At 35.4% G+C, this 24,587-nt stretch overlaps 1 long non-coding RNA gene across 1 annotated transcript; it reads left to right on the top strand.

Moving 5' to 3' along the window:
• The first annotated feature begins 403 nt into the window (after positions 1–403).
• Positions 404–20,848, top strand: LOC108976572. Its single transcript, XR_001993963.1, has 2 exons — positions 404–568; positions 20,685–20,848. It is a non-coding gene; the product is annotated as an uncharacterized LOC108976572 (long non-coding RNA).
• Positions 20,849–24,587: the final 3,739 nt, after the last annotated feature.

Genomic DNA, 24,587 nt, shown 5'->3' with positions numbered 1-24,587 from the left:
TACAAACTAACACAATATGAAGAGTGACTCATAAAACGGATCTTAGCAATTACAACTTTAAACTATTTTTTTTATAAATCTCGGATACTAATATAATTAATAATTTTCACCTAAAATAATGATTCTTCAGTAACTTGTTTAGAACTTTAATAGAAGTGGGCTCGATCAAACATATACGATCAAACTTTATACCAGTTTTTCCTATACCTTCCAACAAGTTGCATGTGTTTGAGTATGTGAGAGAACTGTTAAAAATGTTAACATTTTACATCGTSAATGCTGTGGTTGTGAGGTGAGTGTTCTCTATGTTTATAAATTCTCTGGTTTGATCGCGGTTCCCATTCGAACCAATAGGTGCTTTGGATGGCGTTGGTGTTGCCATGTTAGTCAGTGTCGGGAATGTTGCCAACGATTAATATATGATTTCATTAGTCGGATGGTCTAAAATTACATATTTGGGAAAATATACGAACAAAGGCTAATTGTGCGATGCGGAGTTTTTCTGACAAGCAAAGGCAAAAAAATAATAACTTACATACTTCCAAAGTTCAAATAATTGCAAACGACGGTAAGGTTTGTATTGATGAATATGCAAGAGTGTGACGATATCAAACAGTGAAAATAAGAGTGTGTTGCGAAAATAAATCAATGCATTGTTTGAACGAAATATAGGGTTACTTTTAATATTATAGTGTTGTTTGTGTTGAAAATTTTAAACAAGCAAATAAAACCAAACTCAAGCCAAAGCCAAAGCTAAAATGAAAAGCAAACAAAAACAATTGGAAATTAATCAAACACGAAGTAGTAAATAAGTTAGCAAAGAGTGCGTGCTCGAAATCTATGCGTGGTGACAAAATTACGAAATGTGCAAACGGGTAAAATACTTTTCGGCAGTAAAAATGCGAACGATATCAACTAAATAAAAGTAGAGAAAATTTTGCTGCAACAATGTTGTCAAAAACGCATTTATCGGACGGAGCACAGCATAATGCGAAAGGTGAACTTTGCGTGACGCAACTTTGCGCGTTTGTTTGCGAGTAGTGTGAGTGTAGGTTTTTATATAGTTAAAAAAATAAAATATCATAAATAAAAGTTAACGAAATAAAGCGAAAAGATTCTTAAATAAAATAATTATATGTTAACTGCCCGACTAATGGTGGCTTTTATGCAATATATGGTATGTATGTACCTACGTATGTATATCAGTCAGAAAATTGAAAGAGTGCTGATTTTGGAGAAAAGTTTAAAATTGAAAGCAAATTCGAAAATAACAGTGTTAACAAAATTAAAAATGCTCTGCAAAATCGCTAAAAATATTTGTTTTTCACGCATTGGTTATTTGTGTCACCTAAAACTAATTGATATAGATATGGTTTACTCAAATTATGCTCTACTTTAAACGCCATATCAATAATATAATTTTCTCATATGCTCAATATATTAAATTTCATATCTTCGGGAAGATTGATATAATGATATGTACGTATGTATCTCATTTAAGTTATCTTAAAATAAATATCGTGGGATGAAGCAATATATAATTTTCAAACTAAGGGAGTTATGGGTTTCGTCAAATAATGAATGTGGGAAGCTAACGCTAGTGTCGAATTACGACAACACATTAAAAATTTTAATGACTATAAAATTATAAATATGGTTGAGTGTGGACGATATAGAGATATCGATGACCTTTAGTTCTTAACAAGCAAATTTGAAAGTTGGGATTATTAAAAATTTAATAAATATCAAAAAAAAATTATAATATATTAAGAAATTTATAATGAATAAATCGTTACCAATAAACTTTAATAGAACGCCTATGTAAGTTAAACTAAAATACTTAAAAAACGAAGAATGTGTAAGAATATCCCCAAATAAATTTTTTGAACAGAGTATTTTTTGAGCTCCTGAAATCGCTTTATGTAATTTCTACACGAAATATACCTTGGAAGTGAATTTTACGGTTTTGTGGTTTAAAAGTATATTTTACTTGTAAATTATTAAAAAAAATACATAACCGACAAACAATTTCTATTTAAATGTTAAAGTATGTTCAACACATATGTACATATATGCATAAAAAGACTTAGTAAAAAATTGAGAAACTGCAGAAAAAAAAGTTTTCGAGAAAGAGAGAGAGAATATAATATCTTCTACATGCCAATCAAACAACAACAGATGCTGTCTTTCATCATTTGCTACTTTAGTTGAACAAAGGCTCTATACTATACTGATAGAAAACGGATTAGATATATCAAACAGCAATTACAACTTCCGGCTGCATTTCACAGAGGGAGCACTAGAACATTTTGCTGTTCCACTTGCACATCGGTTTGGTGATTGTGTGCCTACTATAATGGAAGCAAATGCAGACACATACGAGTACTTTAAATTTTTGTGAAGTTAGAATGTGAGTTTAGAATGCGGCCCAGTCCTTTTCCACTTCAATGTCATTGATTTTAAATCCTCTGCTTTTGTGAAAATGGAAATAGACACGAAAAACGGCGACATGTACAATTATGTTTGAATGAAATGAAAAAAAAAAAAAAAAACACACATGCATGAATAAAAATGTTTTTATAATGTTTCTCACATATTTAGTTACAACTGCATTTTAATCAGTGATGCGTCATCCAACAGGTGCCAAACGTTATTGCCTACCAAGTAAATTTATATTGTATACAAGTGTGCTAGTATTAGTAAATTATTAAACATAATTTCGAACTTGTATTACACTTTTACCATCATTTCACGGTAGTAATTACCATTCGTTAAACAATATTAATAAGCGGTCAGTAGGGTAATCTTTTTTAAAATGTCTGCATTTTCTGGTCTCTTATACCCTTAGAATTTATGTGGAAACCCACTTTATCATAGGAAGGTTTCGAAAAAGGCCCAAAAATAAGAATACCGCTCGACGTTCGGAGCGCTCGGAGTGCACAACTCAAACTTTAAACGCGTTCTTCTCAAACACACACTTTTTTAAGGTAATAGTCTGGTAACTTATGCCTATTTTCAGGAGGGTGTACCGAAAAGTACAATTTAGTAATTGAATAATGCGATTTTACTCAGTGTAGATCACACGCTGGTTTACTCAAAGAAAATAATGAACTAACTTTTTTTTTAATTGAAGTCTCTTCAATATTCTCGACATCGACCTTTTAGGGGGATGTGACATTCTTTATTGAAATATTATAAATAATAATAATGTAAATACTTTCCTTAGACATCATATACCTAACAAAAAGATTGTCCGCATTTTTTATTCCAATTTCTTCATGGCCGGGCAGTGGAACGTCTGCTCCGCTCTGCAGGCTAGAGAAAAGTTCCTTCCATAATTTTAGTATGCTCTGGGCACTGGTTACTAGATCCCCTCTGGAGGTTCTACAAGAGTATATTCCGGTTTTGAAACCTTCTGTTAGTCGCCGCAGTTTTTTGTAGAATTTTCGAGCATCACACCTGTCGGCCAGTTTTACAAGCCTCTCTCTTTTGCAATTCTGCAATTGCGTCTCGCTTCCCTCTTCAACTAATAATAACTATACAATCCCGCACGTGTTGTGGTCGATCGTAACGTTGCGAGGTAGGCAGTCTGTTTTCTCTAAGCTGCGAGGCACTTAATCAATGGTTTCGGTTACATCTTTGGTCACATCCTACATCTTACGTTCCTCCACCGGGGTGAATGACAGTACTCGGCGACGGAGTCCTCTCAAGGACTTATTCGCCTCAGTCCTTGTTCCATCCATTGCATTTATTGGACTGCGGTGATGTCAGCCTATACTCTAACGAAGGCATAAACCAGCTAGGTAGAGGCACCTTCCCAATTAAGGATCCGGACAAGTGCATGCTCTTAAACCGTTATCCTTAATTCGTTTGCCACGGCCGTCATCAAAAGGCGGGTTTCTCTTCCGAGGCTTTTTGTTCCTTTTTATTGGGGACGTTTTTTACGTGGAGGGTCCCAAACCCTCGCACAACCTTGTGGACGGGATGTTTCGCCTACTCGCTTTAGCTGGCCTTCAAACGGATGTTTTTTGGCTACCTAGAGGATACTTTGTCTAGGACCGGAAGTCGTGAGCTGCTTGAGCCATATGTAAAATAATCGGATCTGGCCACTCCCAAGTAAATGACAATCAGATAATCTTTAGTTTTGCATTTAATAAAATAAATAAATAACTAAAATTGTGCCGAATAAGCTGAGCGACGACGTAATTTAGCTTTGCACGAACATTATCTCTTCTCAGCTGTGTGGCTAATCGGCCAAGAGCCTCCAAGCATACCCGCTCCGCTGTCGTCAAGTTTTCATACATAGGTAGAATAAGCAATTGAGCAATTGCGCTTTCTCCCAGTTTAGTCGAAATGCGCGGAGTGCAAATTACCTGCTCTTATAAGCAAAATCGGAAAATAAGAAACAGAAAAATGTCAGCAATACTAATTGAGGCGATGTTCCTAACAAACATTCTGGCGAGTGTGTGCAATTTTGTAGTGAAACAATTAAAAATTTGTATTTTATTTCTAGATAGGTAAAAATATTTGATTAATAGCTGATAGCCCAGGGACACATTTTAAGTGCTTTGATGATCTACAGAATGTGAATTCAGTTGATAGAAGCTTGCTTTTGGTCTAGCTATTAATTAGTAACTCCCACGCGTTTTGGTTTGGCGTTGAAAGCGATAAACTCTTTTGATGAAATTAAATAGTGCTCATTTATAAACTCCAATTCATTGTTTTGCTGTGCACGTTTAAGGGCTTTGTGCCAACACCCGCGCAAAAATCTTCATTAATTGGCTTATTTATGTCCATTTGTGGCATGTAAAGGCCACTACACCCACGCAGCTTAATCTTTGAACATATTTATGTATTTTTGTGATTCGGGAGTGGGTGTATGATCACCCGCTGCATTGCCACCACGCTGTCGGCCACAATGTAGCCGCGCAAATATTTTGCCCCAGTCAGTCATAAATCATAATTACACAATGTATGACCGCATGGTTAACTGCCAAAATATTTTTTGCAGTAATTTCATTCAAAATTACTTATAAATATTTACGTGCATTTTAAATGGACATGCGCTGTTGTAATGAATGTACGGTGCATATGCGAAAATACGCGCCAGCTGGAAGCGGTGTTATTATGTAAGTCGATAGATATTAATACGACGTTTGTAATAAAAACTAGTTCACCCAACGGTTGTACGTATCTACTAAAACTAAGCGAGATAGATATACATCAGTGTCATAACGAAACACTAAATTAAGATATAGAACTGTAATCGCAGTAACAACAGGCAACAATTTAAAAACGTAGATGGGATCCTGGCCTAATAATCTAATAATTTTATTGTTCATATCTCCTAAATATTACAAGTTACAGCGACTAAATTTTCTGAACGTAAATATTATAAGAACTCCTAGCGTAGTGTAAAAATGTACTGTTCAAAACTATTAAAAGCGCGATAAATCGATACTAAATATACCAGAAACGTACAAATTTGACGGCGAGATGGTATGATAAGGCTTTTTAGAGCCCGTGGTAGAAATTGGACAATTGGCGTGGCACCGCCCACTTTTTGGTGAAATCCCATATCTCGGAACCCAACAGACAGATTTCGCTAAAATTTGAAAAGTGGCATTATTTTCACATTCTTATATCACGCATCATACAGGTTCTCGTAATATTCGTGGTGGGCGAATTTGGTTTTTGTAGCTTTAGTGGTTTGGGAGATATGCACATTAAACATATTAGAGGGCAGGGTCACGCCCACGTTTAAAAACTTTTTCCAATATGTACCCCTTGTCACTGCGATCCCCTGTGTAAAATTACACTTTTATATCTTAAGTTAGTGTTTCGTTATGACACTTTATAAATTTACGGTTAATGGCGACTTGTGGGCGTGGCAGTGGACCGATTACGCTTATCTACGAGCATGAATTTTTTTGTACTAAGCAACCTACATACGAAATTTCATTAAGATATCTCAATTTTTATTCAAGTTACAGCTTGCACGGACGGACAGAGAACAGTCAACCGGATTTCAACTTCTCTCGTCACCCTGATCATTTATATATATATAACCTTACATCTATCTCGATTAGTTTTAGGTGAAACGTACAGCCGTTAAGTGAACAAAAGTATAATACTCTGTAGCAACTGGTTGCAAGAGTATAAAAATTTTACAATTTATAAAAAGTTAATCTCATACAGCATGAGCGTTGCGCCAAATTAAACTAGTAAATATTTCGAATAAAATAGAATTTCAAGTTATAGGAGATCTATATTTTCATAACTTATTACTTTAGTGTTATTTACAGTGTGGGCCCCGAAAATGTCGCTCTTAATTTTCCGCAAAAAATAACAAATGTACATATTTATATTGAAGTTGTAATGAAAACTTGTTTTATTTATTAGTTAAACTATAGACTTGCATTAGTCTGCATTTTTTTCTTTTGGAATAAACTACTATTACTCCAATGCTTGGCGATTTTTAATTTGCAACTCAGGTGTGTTCTATGTGCTTTTTATTAACATTGCGTACGTTATCAACGCTGTAACGGTTACAAAAAGGCAATTCAATTTAAAAGGTCATAAAAAAAACTGACACATACGAACGCCAAAATCTTTGACGGTTTTACTATACTGACCTAGTACCATCACCATGACTTGGAATTTCTCACCCCCCAGATTAGCTGTTGTACTGTGTTATTTGAAAGCCTTCCTCAGCACCAAAGTGACTTACTTCTGATAACATTTTGCCTATTTTAACATTTTAACCTTTTCCAATAGTTATCATGTCTATTTCAAAGTATATCTCATTTTAGCACCTTCCGTTTAGCTTTTGGAATGTTTTTTTTATATTCTCGCAACAAATTTGCTAAAGAGAGTATTATAGTTTTGTTCACATAACGGTTGTTTGTAAGTCCTAAAATTAAAAGAGTCAGATATAAGGTTATATATACCAAAGTGATCAGGGTGACGAGTAGAGTTGAAATCCGGATGTCTGTCTGTCCGTCCGTCCGTGCAAGATGTAACTTGAGTAAAAATTGAGATATCATGATGAAACTTGGTACACGTATTTCCTGGGTCCATAAGAAGGTTAAGTTCGAAGATGGGCAAAATTGGCCCACAGCCACGCCCACAAAATGGCGGAAACCGAAAACCTATAAAGTGTCATAACTAAGCCATAAATAAAGATATTAAAATGAAATTTGGCGCAAAGGATCGCATTAGGGAGGGGCATATTTGGACGTATTTTTTTTGGAAAAGTGGGCGTGGCCCCGCCCCCTACTAATTTTTTTGTACATATATCGGAAACTACTATAGCTATGTCAACCAAACTGTATAGAGTCGTTTCTGTCTCTTATACACATCTAGATGTGTATAAGAGACAGTTACTATAGCTATGTCAACCAAACTGTATAGAGTCGTTTCTTTTAGGCATTTCCATATACAGTTCAAAAATGGAAGAAATCGGATAATAACCACGCCCATCTCCCATACAAAGATTATGTTGAAAATCACTAAAAGTGCGTTAACCGACTAACAAAAAACGTCAGAAACACTAAATTTTACGGAAGAAATGTCAGAAGGAAGCTGCATCCAGGCTTTTTTAAAAATTGAAAATGGGCGTGGCGTCGCTCACTTATGGACCAAAAACCATATCTAACGAACCACTCGACCGATTTCAATGAAATTCGGTACATAATATTTTCTAACACCCTGATGACATGTACATGTGAGATCGGTTCACAACCACGCCTTCTTCCAATATAACGCTATTTTGAATTCCATCTGATGCCTTCTCTGTATAATATATACATTAGGAAGCAATGATGATAGCGGAGTAAAACTTTACACAAATATGGTATTTGAGCTGAGGTATCCCTTGTGGAAAAATTGTCGTGATCAGACTATATCTTTTCAAGGCCCCTGATATCGAACACGTAGAACTCAGTGCCTAACCAACCTAACCAATTTTTTACCGAAAATATCGGTAAATCTCTCAGATATTTTCATATAATTCAGAGGGCATCATTTTTATACTCTCACAATAAAGTTGCTAATAACGGTATATATCGTCAGATATATGGTTACATATACCAAAGTGATCAGAGTGACGACTAGAGTTGAAATCCGGATGTCTGTCTATCCGTCCATGCAAGCTGTAACTTGAGTAAAAATTGAGATATCTTGATGAAACTTGTCATGCGAGAGTATAAAATGTTCGGTGACACCCGAACTTAGCCATTCCTTACTTGTTTACATAATGTTCAATTGTCATTGAGACAAAGAACCATTCGAACTAATGAAAATACTGCTCCCGTTCAGGCAAATGTTGCTGAAGACTACAATTTATAGATTCCAACGTTCTCAAGACTCCCACAGTCTGAAACCACAACCTGAATAATTTTGAGAAAGTATTTGGGCTTGCATCCCTATAGAAATGTTCTCACTCACTCAAGAACTGAAGTCATTGGTCTACCGTAAATGTTGAAAATTTCTGATTTTGCCTTGGCACAACTTGAAAACGATAACGATTTTTTTAAGAAAATCCTTTTCTCGGATGAGGTTAACGTTCATCTGACTGGTGAGGTAAATAAAGAAAACTGTCGATTCAGGTGCGAAGAAAATCCACAATTTATTTATGAACAATAATTACATCCACCTAAATTGACAGTTTGGTGTGGTTTTGGTCTTGTGGAATCATCGGTCTGTATTTCTTTCGAAATCAAGCTGGTGACACCGTTACTGTCAATGGAAATACATCTGGTGTGCAAATGTGTGGCTTAGAGTTCTTAATTTCCGGCAGAAAAAGGCAAACTTGTCAAAAGTGAGAACAAACGAATAAATTACTTGTAAATGTGTTGATTAAAAACATCAAATTATATCTTAGCAGTCATAAATTTATAACATAAAATATTAGATAATACTCGTGTCTATGTGACTTGGGGCGCCTCTGAGCTGGCAAAGGTGAACCTTACGAAACATAAGAAAGATGCTTTTCTGAAGTCATGCTCTAATGTTAAAGTAAGACACTTCGGGAAACTTCTCAAACTACTGTGATCAAGTTGAAAAGTGAATATTTAATTTATACTACGCGTATTTTTCGCATCGGTAAATTTTTTTTCTGTAAGTTGGTAGTACTGTTAGTGACATCTATGCTAAATTTCACGTCAAAATACTCATTAGTATTTGAGATACGCGTCGTTTTGTGAGGTTCTAAAAGTGAATTCTTCAATTTTTACTATGTTTATTTATTGAACAAAGAAGTGTGATTAAATTTTGTTTGCGGATGTTGCAAAAAGCCTTCTAAAAGTGTTTACAAGAGGTATAACGAGTTCAAAGACGGTCTCGAATGGTTCCAAAAACACTCAATTTTTTCGAAAGGGGTCGTCGTGTTAACATCTGTGAAACAATGCTTTCGGACTATCAAAACGTAATAAAACGCATCATAACTAACTAGAGATGACTTTTACGATCCCAAAATCCCGATCAATCGAGTGAATATCGGGCTAAAGGTCAGCTGAAACCGAAAAAACCAAGTCAAAATCGCTCAAAAATCAAAGTCATGCTGACAGTTTTCTTCGATTATCTTGGTGTGGTACATTATGAATTCCTTCCACCAGGCAAAACTGTCAACAAGGATTATTATTTGAGCGTTATGCGCCTTTTACGTGAGCTTCAAGAGACCAGAATTGTGAAAAATCTTAGTTTTTGCACCACGATAATGCACCATTTCATACTGTATTGGTTATTCGTGATCATTTCGCCAAAACTTAAACAAATATCGATCCGGAACTACTGTAATCGCCTGATTTGGGCCCGTGTAACTTCTGGCTATTCAGCAAACGCAAATGACCACTTCGAGGACACCGTTTTGACTTAATTGAGGATATAAAAGCCGAACCGAAGAAAGCTTTGATGGCCCTCACGACGGAAGATTTTTCTAAATGCTATGGTGATTGGAAAATTCGTTGGCATAAGTGTATTGCAGAGGGAGACGAATAGGACTTGCAAGAATAAATAAAGATTTTAAAAATACATATAACAAAATTAAAATTTCAATTTGATCACCGGAAGTTACAGAAAAAAACCGGTACGTGCCACTAGCAATGAGTTGATACGATTAAAAGTAGAAGTAAATGTATTGCTTATATATACTAACATATACAACTTAGTTCAATAAAAGTAAGATTTTTATCAAAATTTATATTTTTTATTTATACCTGTAATAGCCAATAATGTTGCAGTAATCTAAATTGATTAGGGCTGTATATTGTTTTTCTTGTTTTCTTTCTCTTTACAAGATGAGAAGCGACTCATTAGAAAATACGTAACCATAAATATCAAAATTTTTTCCCAAACTCGCTTCTACACTTGAAAAAATCCTTCTTTCACAAACGTATTTTTGGAAAAATAAGAATTCATATTTTTGGACTACTATATAATAATTGTGACATAAATAAACCAATTAAAATAATAAATTTAAAATGAGCAAAGATATTTTGATTTATGCTTGTATAATTTTATTAAATTTAAGACTTCGCTCATTCCCAACCCAATTGCATAATTTTTCTGTAAATTAAATATTAAACTAAATATTAATTTTTTGGAATAATGTTATTTTGCAAATGTACATTATTTTTATAACAACAAGATATGTTGCCTCTTCGAAATTTTCATAGAAATGAAAACTGCGCCGCCAAACTGCTGAAGTGACAGCTTATTGCTTACAATATATGGAATACTAATTAGTTTGCCATATATTGTAAGCAATAAGCAATGTAGAGTCACCACAGGCAATAGGAACGGCAATACAGTTAGTGAGACATAGATTTTATCCTGTCGAGATGCCCCGTAAGGGCTATACCATTGTGACACATGAAAAATTAGGCGATTTTAGTGAATTTTTTTAAGAGAAAGTACGCGATTGAATATTTCGAACTTCTTTGAAGGTAACAAGGTATATTTTTAGCAATATTTTAAGATTTTTTTTTTTATAAAAATGCTGAAAAATAACGGACTGCCCATACTTCGGAGATGCCAAAAAAAAAGTGCCCAACTGCTGGCATGATTGCAGCCGAATGAGTAGCTGAAACAAAAAAATTTAAAAAGTTTATTAAACTTAAAGATATTTCCTATACAATGAATTCCGATCTTTGAAAAATATCAAAAATTAACAAAATGGCGTAATTTTGAAAAAACATTGTTTTTTCAAGTAAAAAATTTTAGTTTTTTTAATGACAAATTGATGATTTTCAACTAATCAAAAAGACTGTAGGCCATTGTATAGTAAATATATTTAAAAACACTCAGTTTTAATTCGAAGTAGATCGATCAATTTCTAATTGAGTTATTATGTCAGCAATTTTGAAAAACGTCGTTTCGAGAAAAACCCGTTTAAGGTTTCAGCAAATATATCGAAAAAGCAAATTATTTTTTTTTTTAAAGTGTCACACTGGTATAGCTCTTTAATGAGAACACTACTCACGCTACATTTCCCGTTTTCATAGGAACATGGTTTCCTGCTGGTATTTCGACGAAGGACAGTGAAGCTTATTTGCGGCAACTGATCTTGATCCGCCATTTCCGCTTATTCAGAGCTCATATAACCATACACTACACTACATACATGTATGTATTTACATTACAACTCTTTATAGTGTTTTTAGCATTTAAAAAGATTGAATGATAAGATCGTTGCAGGGAACGTATCTGCTGTACTGTTATTCTGTAATACAAGCGCTACATATGCTGCTCATTCATTTCCGCATCTTTGTATACCTTCATATGTACATACATTCGTATCTTACGATATTTTAGTTGTTTCCACTGTCTGCTTGAAAGCTGATCATGCTGTCGATCTTCACCACCACCATCGATTAATATGGCATAGATGCATCCAATTCTGCATACTAATCAACCCAATATTATGTGGTTCACTAGTTACGGTGCGCTCCAGCAGCTAGCTGTCTGTCTATCAAAACATCGAGCACCAAAACGAGCCACGTAACAACCATCGAACCCGCAACCGAACCAATTATCAAGTAAACCAGCCAAGCATTCATTCAGCCAATGGCCCAGTGCAATCCAATCTAGGCAATTGAGGCATCCAGGAAACAGCTGCCTCGCCAGCATATCTTGCCAAAACAAAAGCAAATAGCCACGGAATACCTAATAGGTATCTGCGGCTTCACCATCACAAACTCATATAAACACATACATAAGTCGAAGGAAAAATAACAGGAAAGTGAATGACTGACTGATTGTCTCGTCTCTTTGTGGTTCACCTCGACTGGGCTCATCTGTCCGTTATGGCGAAGTAATATATGCCAATAAGTGCTCCAGCTGCGCGTCGTAATAAGTGCTCGTATTCTGTGCTTGCTGGCATGCTAGAGTGTATCTCTCTTAAATGAATGCAGCAAGAAAGGGACTGCATTAAAAACCGTTAACCGGCTGGTTGAGAATGTGTGAAATCTGATGTCGCACACCGCGAGGCTCTCTACTTAAATACTAGCGGACTGGGAGAAAACAAAGTAGTTTTGTGGCAAACTGGAATCGTTCAAAGAAAATGCTACTTTAGCATCTTGGTCAGCGCAGCACAGTGGAGCCTTTGCAAAAATAAATAGTAAAAAGGGAGAAGTTCAGTGCATGTGAAATTGTTATGCCTTCTAAGAAGGCAAAACCATTTTGAGCGGATTTTATTACTGGCTTTAGAAATGTCACTATGAGCACTTCTGATGGATTTTAAGAAGTTTTTTTACATGTCAGAAATACGCTCGAGTGTACTGCTAATTATAAAATATGATCATGGTACACCCATATGAAGTATATGCTTTACACTTTAATATGACAGTGATACTTACTGATGGTCTTAAGACGTCGGTTAGGCAAGGCAACGATTTATAGATAATATTTCGCATATTCAAGTGGATGATGCTATAGTAGAGTGGCATTACTTTGGGATATTCAAAATAATCCCGCAATGGTAGCGGTACTTAGAGCTTTGTACATAAAAAATACAAATTTAAGCTAAAGTGGCAAAGGGGGTGATATGTTAACAGTAACGTGTTGAAAAAAACCAAATGTATTTGTAAAATTCACAATACAACAATGCTGCAAATATTTCTGTGTTGTTAAGAAGAAAAAGGCCTCGGGGCTTTCTCTTCTATTGCTTCATGTCAAAACAACGTAAATTGATCGATTGGCTTACTTGGCCCGTTCTCAGAGGCCAACAAATGGAGCATAACGTTCTATGGTATAAATCCAAGTGCATACATACAAATGTGTGTCTGGCTGTGCTTACAAATATGTTGCGAATTCGGAAGTCATTACTTCTAAACACGTCTGTTTCATGATTTTTATTTTTATTTATTTTTAATTTTTAATATTTTCCGATTTTGTTTACTTATTTCTCAGCCGCATTGAGTTTTGTCTTTGCAGATTGATCTCAAAAGCTTGTCACGGTACAAACTACATACACACACGAATCTTTCACTTCCTTTGCCACAGAGAACATGTACATATGCGGAAATCAAAAAACAAGAAAAAACGTTAATTTCGGCTGCACCGAAGCTAATATACCTTTTGCAGGTGCATTTCCTTTAGTAACTATGGCTGAGTTCCAAGTTGCATGTTGCTTTGCATTGTTGCGATACCGATATTGTATCAACTTTGACATTTTGTGACAATTGTTTTCAAAACAACCAACAGCTATGGCGGCAAGTGTGAATTTAAATTTATTTATTAACAATTTTTTAGATTTATGTGAAAGTCGCCGCAGCAACTCCTCGATAATCTTTAAAAATCATTTGAAAAACAAGAGAAAAAAGCAAAAAGCGGCATTGCTTGGATTGTTCAATGGAAAAAAATTTGAGCATCACAAAAAATAGAGATGCGCCCTATGCTCAATGTATGCGCATCTAATACGCATAAAAATTTATCGGTACTCGATACTTTGTATATCGTAAGCAGTTTGATTTTAAGGAATTCTATACTTCGTACTAATGCAAAGCAACATGCAACTTGGAACTCAGCCTATGTGTCCGGTTTTTATGGAAGCTTCATGCTATAACAATTCGATTTGAACAATTTTTTCGGAGATTATATTATTACCTTAACCAGTAATCCATGTCAAATTTCGTAAAGATACCACGTCAAATGCGAAAGTTTTGCGTACAAGCCGTGAGTGTGCCGATCTGAACAATTTCTTCGGAGATTACATTGTTGCCTTATAAACTGATCCGTCCCAAATTTCGTGAATATATCTTGTCAAATGCAAAAGTTTTCCATACAAGAACTTGATTCCGATTGTTCAGTTGGTATAGCAGATATATGTTATCGTCCGGTATCGGCAGTTCCGACAAATGATATGATAGTAGTACGGTTGCGATGTGTCCGGGTATTAATTTGGTTGGATGTGCTTCGGTCGCGAGCAAAATTTATTGGATTCTCCTTTTCAAGAAGCCCCTATACAATAATTTACAGTTAACTTCTGCTTACTTTCAGGATTATAGTCGTAAATTCACTGTTCATCATCCGTCGCAATGTCTTAGACGTATACCAAAATATACCATATTTTTTAACATTTGTTTCGACCAATCGAAACACGATTTTTTGTGTGCGATTGAAAAATGGATTCAACGTGAACAAATTTGTTTTGAGTGAAATGCTTATATATTTCCGATTTTGCAATATAAATTTGTACACAGCATCAATAGTTTCCGGAACAAAAACCGATTTTGAACGACCTTGACGAAATTCGTATTGAATTCACCATTCGATCGACAAACACTAGTCATTGATGTATTTTTATCCTCAACAATTTCATTAAGTTCATCGATTGCTGAGTAAACTGACATCGAAAGATCCAAAAAATAGTCGCGCTAAAATGTTAGAAATTTTGATTTTTTCGCCCGAGATGAATATTCTCTAAATAACACAAATAGCGTTCATACGACAAAACGTTCTTAATATGTATAACATCAAAAAAGTAAAACTTTACGAAATAGTAGTGACCAGGGTAGGGTAACCTAATTCCGAAATATAAAATAAAACCCGCATAATAGCGGCGGCGTCTTTGAATCGACCGTCTTTGGACTTAATATATACATGAATATTAATATTTTTGGTTTACATATTTTTACCAACGTTCGTGGTTGATTAATGCATTTTAAATAATATACGTATTTTTATACTCTCGCAACAAAGATGCTAAAGAGAGTATTATAGTTTTGTTCACATAACGGTTGTTTGTAAGTCCTAAAACTGTCCGTCCGTCCGACCGTGCAAGCTGTAACTTGAGTAAAAATTGAGATATCATGATGAAACTTGGTACACGTATTTCTTGGCTCCATAAAAAGGTTAAGTTCGAAGATGGGCAAAATCAGCCCTCTGCCACGCCCAAAAAATGGCGGAAACCGAAAACCTATAAAGTGTCATAACTAAGCCATAAATAAAGATATTAAAATGAAATTTGGCACAAATGATCGCACTAGGGAGAGGCATATTTGGACATAATTTTTTTGGAAAAGTGGCGGGGCCCCGCCCCCTACTAACTTTTTTGTACATATCTCGAAAACTACTATAGCTATGTCAATCAAACTGTATAGTGTCATTTCTTTTAGGCATTTCCATATACAGTTCAAAAATGGAAGAAATCGGATAATAACCACGCCCACCTCCCATACAAAGGTTATGTTGAAAATCACTAAAAGTGCTTTAACCGACTAACGAAAAACGTCAGAAACACTAAATTTTACGGAAGAAATGTCAGAAGGAAGGCATCCAGGCTTTTTTTAAAAATTGAAAATGGGCGTGGCGACGCCCACTTATGGACCAAAAACCATATCTCAGGAACTACTCGACCGATTTCAATAAAATTCCCTGATGACATGTACGAAATATGGATGAAATCGGTTCACAACCACGCCTGAAATCTCGCTTATCACTTTATCATGCGAGAGTATAAAATGTTCGGTGACACCCGAACTTAGCCCTTCCTTACTTGTTTTATATTAAAGACAACACTCTCTGTAAGATTACTTCGTAGTCTTTTCTGTGGTGGGTGGTTTTGCCGGAGATAATTTACTGTCCCAGAGTTTTTGCCAATATATTGATATCCTATTAGCTGACGCACCGGTGCAGAGCGGTCGTGTGCGAGTATGACCCCTCCGCTTTCCCAAAGGCAATGCTCCGAGCGAATGTAAAACAAAATATTCTGTGTGAGGAAGTACATTAAGCCCATCGAATGACAATTGTTCGAAGGAAAAATTAATGGAAATGATATCAAATTCGGACGTAGTTACATTTGGCTGATAAATCAATGGTTCATACAACATAATGACACTTAATTATGTGATGCGTTGCTTTTATAGGGGTGACCACAAAAATTATTTATAAGTGATACCAAAGCAATAACAAAAAACAAAAATTAAACGGCATCTGCGTATTTTGTTAATATTTACCTATCTGCACAAAATAGGAATTTTTACAGCTTTTTTCTCAAAATCTTATCAAATCAAATTTTGTAAATATATTTTAGTGATATGCTATTTTGGATTAAATTGTTGGAAATAAATATACCAGGTATGTTCAAAAAGTATCGCGAATTTTGTGTTTTTTCAAAAATTATTTATTTATTCATGAATATCTATTTTGTCCCCTTCAAAGTAATCCCTATGAGATATTATATACTTATGCCAACGGTTTTTCCGATCTTCGAAGCACTTCAAAAATTCATTTTTTTTATCTTCTTCAGTTCCTCCTTCGATACCGTCTTTATCTCGTCAAGAGAAGCGTAACGTCGTCCTTTCGTGGGCCTCTTCAGTTTAGGGAACAAGAAAAAGTCACAGGGGGCCAGATCTGGGGAATACGATGGTTGCGGCTGTGTGTGTTGTTTTTGGCCAAAAAGTCGCGCACATGCAACGATATGTGAGCAGGGGCGTTATCGTGGTGCAAAAGCCAATTTTTGTCACATCTTCTCGGCCTTCTGAGAACATTTTGTACCACCGATAAACGTTGCTTCGGTCCGGAATGCATCCGCGAACTTAATTTTGTTTTCACACAAAATTTGATACAGGTCTTTGATCCATTTTTTTGAATAGGTAAAAATCGAAGACGATCCAAAACACGTGCAAGCAAAGCAGCTGTCAACAATTAAATGAACATTTAAAATGGCCGAGCTTGTCGGCATAAGTGAGAGACATGAGTACCAACATAACGCCACAAAAAATTCGAATTTCGAATATACGTAACCCGCGAAAATTCAAAATTCGCGATACTTTTTGAACACACCTCGTATGTATATTTTATTTGAACATTACCCATAGGATCAATTGTAGTAAAAAACAGTTATTTCATTTTGTTATTTGGCTCTCTCCGTCTTGTTTGCAGCCTTTGTATTGAACATAATTTTCACATTATTTAGAAATTTGAAAATTTCCTTTTATTAAATGTAATCTCAATCTTAAAGTTGACCTCATATTTTCAACTTCTATTGTTCCTCTTTCTATTCGTGGTGTGGGATTGGATAATGTTCGAAAAGTGGATGGATGGGTGAAATTATGAGGCTGGATTCCCGATCGATCTAGTGGACGAGCCAGCATTCTGGTCTTGGTTGAGAGTTAAATTTATATTAATATATTCATTTATTAACCATTCAGGTTATTCACATAATGAGAAAAGACCATTAACTTTAGTCGGGGGAATTTAGTACACAAACAATTGCTGCAGCGATGATTTCACCTCCTACTCTGAAGTTAGTCAATTCAGCGTTAGCGATTGGTCCGAAGTAGAGAAAAGAGAGGGAATTGTAAAGAGTAAGCTGAAGTAGAGGAATGTCACACTTTTGACTTAATCACGTTTCTTGATTGTCAAAACAATTGAATAGTGTTTGTACCATTGTGCACTTTGGCAGTTGCATATTTAACGGCAATTAAGATACCCACAACTAATAGAGAGATATTCACAGAAATAAAGACAAAACGAAATGTTATTTTTGTAAAGATTATTCCATTATGCTGATTTGTTTTCCAGTGGCAAAGAGAGACTGAGCCGTTCCTGTCATTACCGATTGGGCTTGTTGTTGCAAATGCAAATGAGCAATTAAATTGTTGGCTGTAACAACGTTTTCAACATGAAAACGTTTCATTGCTGTGTGCTCGTTTAATCAAAATTGTTCATCTCATCTCCAAAACAAAAGGCAGGACATGCAAATCGGCTGTTTTGGCAAATAAAGTACAAACTATCCAGGGGATTCGCGATTCTTATGGACAACTATTATACTAGGTTAACAGGGAATTACCGTGGTCTACCAGTATGAAGTGAGCGTAAAGATACAAATATGTTGGTGGGAAGCATTTGTTGTGAATCAGCTTTAAATTTGTTTCTGTTTGGTTGACATAATATCTGTCAAACAAATTTAATAACCCTGTCATTAGATAAACTACATCATATTGTGTTGAAAATGCCAATTTTGTAAGGAAAAGTAATTATTTGAGGATCAGAGAAGTGCTGCATCGAATGCTTCTCGAGGCATGTTGTGATCATGCTCTATCAAAACTAGCACGTAATAAACGGTTCAGAGATAACGATTTGGAACACCACCAAAAAAGTTTGAAAACGCCGAACTTCAAGCAATATTTGATGAAGACGATACTTTGAGTTAAAAGCAAATAGTAAATGTTGTAATTAAATGTTGCACAACAAACAATTTTAGACCGTTGGGGAAAGATCCAAAAGTGTGCAAAATGGGTGTCACATGAATTGAATGAAAGCCAAATGGAAAATCGAAAAAACGCTTCCGAAATTTTGCTTTAGAAACATAACAGAAAATCAGTTTACATCATAATCGGAGAAGATCATGGGTTAATCTGGGATATCGACTGCAAAAACAGATCCACTCGGTAAGAAGGCAATGCTCCGCGTTTGTTGGGATCCGAAGAGTGCGGTATATAATTAACTTCTAAAACCTGGTGTAGCTATTAATTCTAATTACTACAGATAAGAAATGATCATTTTGAACCATACATTGATCGAAAAACAACCACAATGGACCAAAATATACGGCAAAGTTATTTTGTTACACCACAATGAACCTGCATAGGTTCAGGATACAATCAAACTACTTGGCTGAGCAGCACTTCGATTCTTACGCAGAAGTCGAAACCTGGGTCTCTGAGTGGTATACTTCAAAAGACGACCATAGAAATGGTAATGGACATTGTGTCCTCAATGGCCAAAATGTGTAAGAAGCAATAGTCAATACTTTGAATAGTTTTATTTTACTTTTCCATTCAAAATTAGTACATAATTTTCAGTAAAAACACTTATTTCATACCGGTATACCTGGTAAATTAAATGTTTCTTCTTCTTTACTGGCGTAGACACCGCATAGCGATTATAGCCGAGTTAACAACAGCGTGGCAATCGTTTTTTCTTTTCGAAACGTGGCGGCAACTGGAGATTCAAAGCGAAGCCAGGTCCTTCTCCAACTGGTCTTTAAAACGTAGTGGAGGTATTTCCTTCCTCTGCTTCCCCCGGCGTGTTCTGCGTCGAATACTTTCAGAGCTGGAGTGTTTTCGTCCCTACTCATGACATGACCTAGCCAGCGCAGCCGCTGTCTTTTCATTCGCTGAACTATGTCGGTGTCGTCGTACATCTCATTCAGCTCAGCGTTGAAATCGACGAAGAGGTCATATGTCTCGATTTTATTTTCACTCGCGCATGCCTAAAGCCATACTGATAAGGTCCAATTTGTTTTTTTGATGGCCTTAATATTTCACAAACATACGCTCCATGGAACATTATATACGGTAGTTGGCGCAGATTGTGTCGTATCTTTGTTTGTGGATTGAACAGAACCTCTTTGTGCTCTACAAGAGTATGCTCCGTTGAAACCTTTTATGTATTGGGTTTCGCATCTTTACGTAAACTTTTGGAGCATTACCCCTGTTGGCCAGCTTGTCAAGCTCTTCATACTCACAAATTTCGGCGTCTTTCCTTTTTTGTTTGCAAATGCGGCTCGCTTCTCTCTTCAACTCTCGGTATATACCCCATCGAAAAGTATAGAAACACGCATTTGTATACAGCATACTTGTTACGTAATAAGACGCGAAGGTTTCTGTTACAAAATAGTTTTCAACTCTGGTTGCACAGACCTCCTTCATTTATAGATTTTCTTATCCTAGAACATGTATGCACCACCACCAAATAAGACAACTAGTTCTTGTCTGTTTATTAGTTTAGCATCACTTGTGATCCTTTACATAGCCAGTACAATATTTGTATTGCATACATTAATTATTACTATATGTATTAATATATCCAACATGAACACTATCGTATATGCTGGCGATAATGCACATAAATATTTCTAACGTGATATCTGTTCCTGTATATATTCACAAATATAAATTATTTTCAATTGTAGCCGTTAAGAACTGTTCAGAAAACTGAACAATAATCGTTAAATCCATGATACTTTTTAAGAGGATGAGATAACTTACCAAATTTCCTTTTCACTTTTCTTATCGAATATTACAGATTTTCTTTATTTTTTTTTAAATAATTACTGTTACAATGTTTTTATGTTTATATTCCATTACAGGGTTTTGCCGTTTCACTACACTAAGCATGATTCAACTAATCCTTCTAGTAAGCAAGACACATTTTAACTATTTTTTTATTGATAGACTATCTGAACCATAACATAGAAGTGAAGGTTTCGAATAAATTGGAGGACAAAATTTTACATGGAGGTGCCATACAATGTGAAGAAGAGGTGTATTTGCAAGAAAAATCCACGGCGCAGATTTGAGTATTCTTGCAGGAGGCCAGAAGAGACATGAGCTGAGTGATAAAGCATTTACGTGCGCATATCATGTATGATTTTTTAGAAAACCCTACACCAACCTTTTTTCTAAATACATACATTTAAGAATGAGACGATTTACATCAAAAATATAAAGAAAACATTATTTGAACCAAAGCAGTCCTTTTAAGGACTAAAACACCTTAAGAAAAGAGACAAAATTAAAAATAATTCCTTTACTATTAAAACTTATTTTCGGTAAGCTCCCTCAACGCATTCAACGTCGACTTGCAATAGATTGCAGTGTGATATATTTTTCTCATATTCGCACATAAAACGAAACATCGTCAGCTGAGTTTGACATTATGTGGGTAAGTAATAACATTTTATTTTTTATATACCTGCATAACCATAGAATTTAATAACTACTGCTTTTTCCTAAACCTCTGAATAAATTTGAGGAATCTTTTTACTGTTAACAAAATGACTTCTTTAGTCATAATTTGGAAACCCATGCAATGTTTTCAACATCAAAGTAGACGCAATCACCAGTTTTTGAAAACACCTCAGTTATAACTTTATAAAAAGTGTAAATTCCACCGGTGTTTACTTCTCTTCTTAGCAAGTTTATTAATACACTCATGAGCGACATTTAATATTTTATAAAGATAGAACTATTTTGACGGATCACGTGTAAGCCGTGTCACAGTGCCATGTTATTTTTGATCAGTACTGTTTGACATTTTATGATGGAAAGACTTATGCCTGAACAACATTTACAAATTATTCAACTTTATTACGAAAATTCACGTTCCGTAAAGAATGTGTTTCGCGCACTTCACCCAACTTGTGGTCAACATAATCGGCTTACTTGAGACTCAGCATTCATAACTGGGTAATATTCGACCGAACAGACTACGTTTAGCACGTAGTAAAAAAATATAGCAGCCGTAGATGAGAGTGTCTACGATCTTCGTAGATTTCGGCGCCGTTCTTAGCAACCCGGACTGATCTAAGGAACGACTTGGTACATTTTACGTCGAGATCTTAAATAAAAAGATTACGAAAACGTACTTAACCAAGAACTGAAGTCATTTCACATTCCTTAGCTACATTACTTTTCTCTGTGGAGTCTTGAAAAGTTCTAAGAAGATTCGACATTTCCGAACCAAACTATGCGATAAGGCTCACTTTTGGTTCAACGGGTATGTAAACAAGCAAAACTACCGAATTTGGGACGAAAACCAACCTGAAGCGATTGAAGAACTACCATCTCATACAGAAAAAGCAACGGTTTGATGGACCTAAAGGATGGACCATCTGAAACGTAGCAGTAATTCTTGCACTTATAACTTTGACCGTTTATAAATATCGAAAATTATTCAAACTTTTCAAACTCCAATTACTCTAAAAAAGTTGATAAATTATAAGCTCCAGAATTCAATTATATATCTCACACATCTCTCATATATTCGACACCTAGGGACTTGAAAAGTTTTGGTTAGATTTGGACTACTTAGGTCTTAAGGTGACATACTTCCAAAGGAACTTATCGTGAAATGTTTAATTTCGGAACTTCTTGACATGTGTCCAAGAAAGTGGAAGAAACAAGTGAAATTCAAATTTTGTTATATTGGAAGTAGACGTGGTTTTAGCCCTATATAGCCATATATATACCTAGAATATTTTGTACTGAGGGTTCAGTACAATTGAATCTGAATTGAGAAAATTCTTTGAAATGCGCATCTCCCTGATCTGATTGGACAGGGTGTTTGCCATATGTATTTGTTTTGTGTAGACCTGACATTTATTCTATAAGTCTTGGAGTATTGACTTCAGCATACGAGATACATAAGTGGAATTTACTAAAAGTTTTCGATTCACCTTTCACTGGTTTTTTATAATTTAATGAAACAACTAAATCAAGTTTGTTTACTGGTAACATAGTCTGATAAAGTTTAGATCAGGTTTTCTTCGGACGAAAATATTCCCGAATTCTACAGCAATCGGAGTTAGAAAAGATGTTCAAGAGCGACAAATATACTTGAGCCAAGCCTCAAATTCTCAACATTTCATTATCTTTCTTCAACGTTTTCTTCAATGAATATAGAAAAGCCATAAGCACCCAAATCGCACAATGCCAGCCAACCGTAGCAACAGCGCAAACGCGTGGGTGCACGAGACTCAAATTCATTCACCAACGAAATTAAATTAATGTGGCGTAATTTGGCTTTTTATACTTTGTACTTGCTATTGGTTTGGCAACACTTTGGCGGCGATTTTAAAAAGCTTTTTGTTACGCATTCACAGCGGATGTGAGACCCATAATTCATTTGCATGATTTATGGGTCGCTTAGTCCAGCTTGCTTGCCTGAGAAAAGATTACTATACGGCAAGCATACTTATGATATACACAAAACGACAAAGTGTGATAAAAAAAGAATAAGGAATGGCTGAGTTCAGTTGAAACCGAATATATTCATATATTTTCGAAAATCTCATATACTGACTATCAAATTTAAGTTTTGACAATACTCAAGTATACTCGAAAACCTGTTAAAAATTAAAAACTGTTGCGACATGTTGCGTGAGTATACTCGTAGAAGAAGCAATTTCGTTAACTGAAAGAAATGTTGACTTGGGATAGTGATTTCGTGCGTGTATGGGTTTTGGTAAAATTTACGAAGATTTAAATTATAACCTCTGCAAAATGCTTTGGTTTACATTTATATTGAACTTTTCGATTTTTTGGTAGTTTTGTGTTTCGTAGGTAGGGTATTAGAGTACGCTAACCCTAAAGCATTAAGGCTGCCTCCTTAGTTTCCTATATGAGCTTATACTTGTACATGTGTGTCTATATGTGTATGGGCCTTGTGCTGATTTATGAGTCTGTAAAATGTTGCTTCCACCAAGTTTTTCTACTAAACGGAATGGTAAGATATTATGAATGGACGCTTTAGGTAAATGATGGGAACCAATGCATCATTTGCAAAACTTGTTTATAGCCTATAAAAGTGGTTTAAATGTTTCGCGGAAGACTTGCTTTGAATTTTTTTCAGACTTTGTGTTTCGCAGATTTTTGGGAATACATTTAATCTCCAAAATAAAATCAGTTCCCCAACTTAACATCGTGTTTAGGATTAAAAATTATAATATTTAACTTTAGTTATCTGACATACATATGTATATCCAAGTATAAACGATATTGGAGAGGGGATATTATTTGTAGAAAATGTATACTTGTTACGAAGCTGCAGTTTACATTAATCGCAGTTCCTAATCGATGCATATCCGCCATCTTTAAAAATTATGGCCTTTCGTATTTCCTAATCGAAGAATATATTAGGTTATCAAAAAAGTCTTGCGGTATTTTTATTGAATTTTCAATTGTTCATAAAAGTTTTTTGATGACTCATACCTCCCAGCTCTTGACCGATGCTACGGTTGCTACTATGCCGGTCTCTTTCGACCAAAATCAGCCTTCCGGAGCGTGGCGCATCTTCGACCACCTCTTTACCAGAACGAAAACGTTGAAACCATCGTTGTGCGGTGGAAATGGAAACTATATCCGGTCCATAAACTGCACTAATTTTATTGGCGGCTTGAGATGCATTGTTGCCGTTATCGTAGTAGTACTGTAAAATATGCCGCATTTTCTCTTTATTTTGCTCCTTGTTTGGGACACAATACCTCACGAACCACTTAAAAGAAAGGACAATCAAGCAAACACGTGTTCGCGCGTGAAATGAGCTTTCCAAAAAGGTATAGCATGACCCGATGCGAC

The sequence above is a fragment of the Bactrocera latifrons genome, unplaced genomic scaffold (assembly GCF_001853355.1).
Source record: "Bactrocera latifrons isolate USDA-ARS-PBARC rearing strain unplaced genomic scaffold, ASM185335v1 scaffold_78, whole genome shotgun sequence".
Lineage (NCBI taxonomy): Eukaryota > Metazoa > Arthropoda > Insecta > Diptera > Tephritidae > Bactrocera > Bactrocera latifrons.
This window is presented reverse-complemented; position numbering and strand designations above follow the sequence as displayed.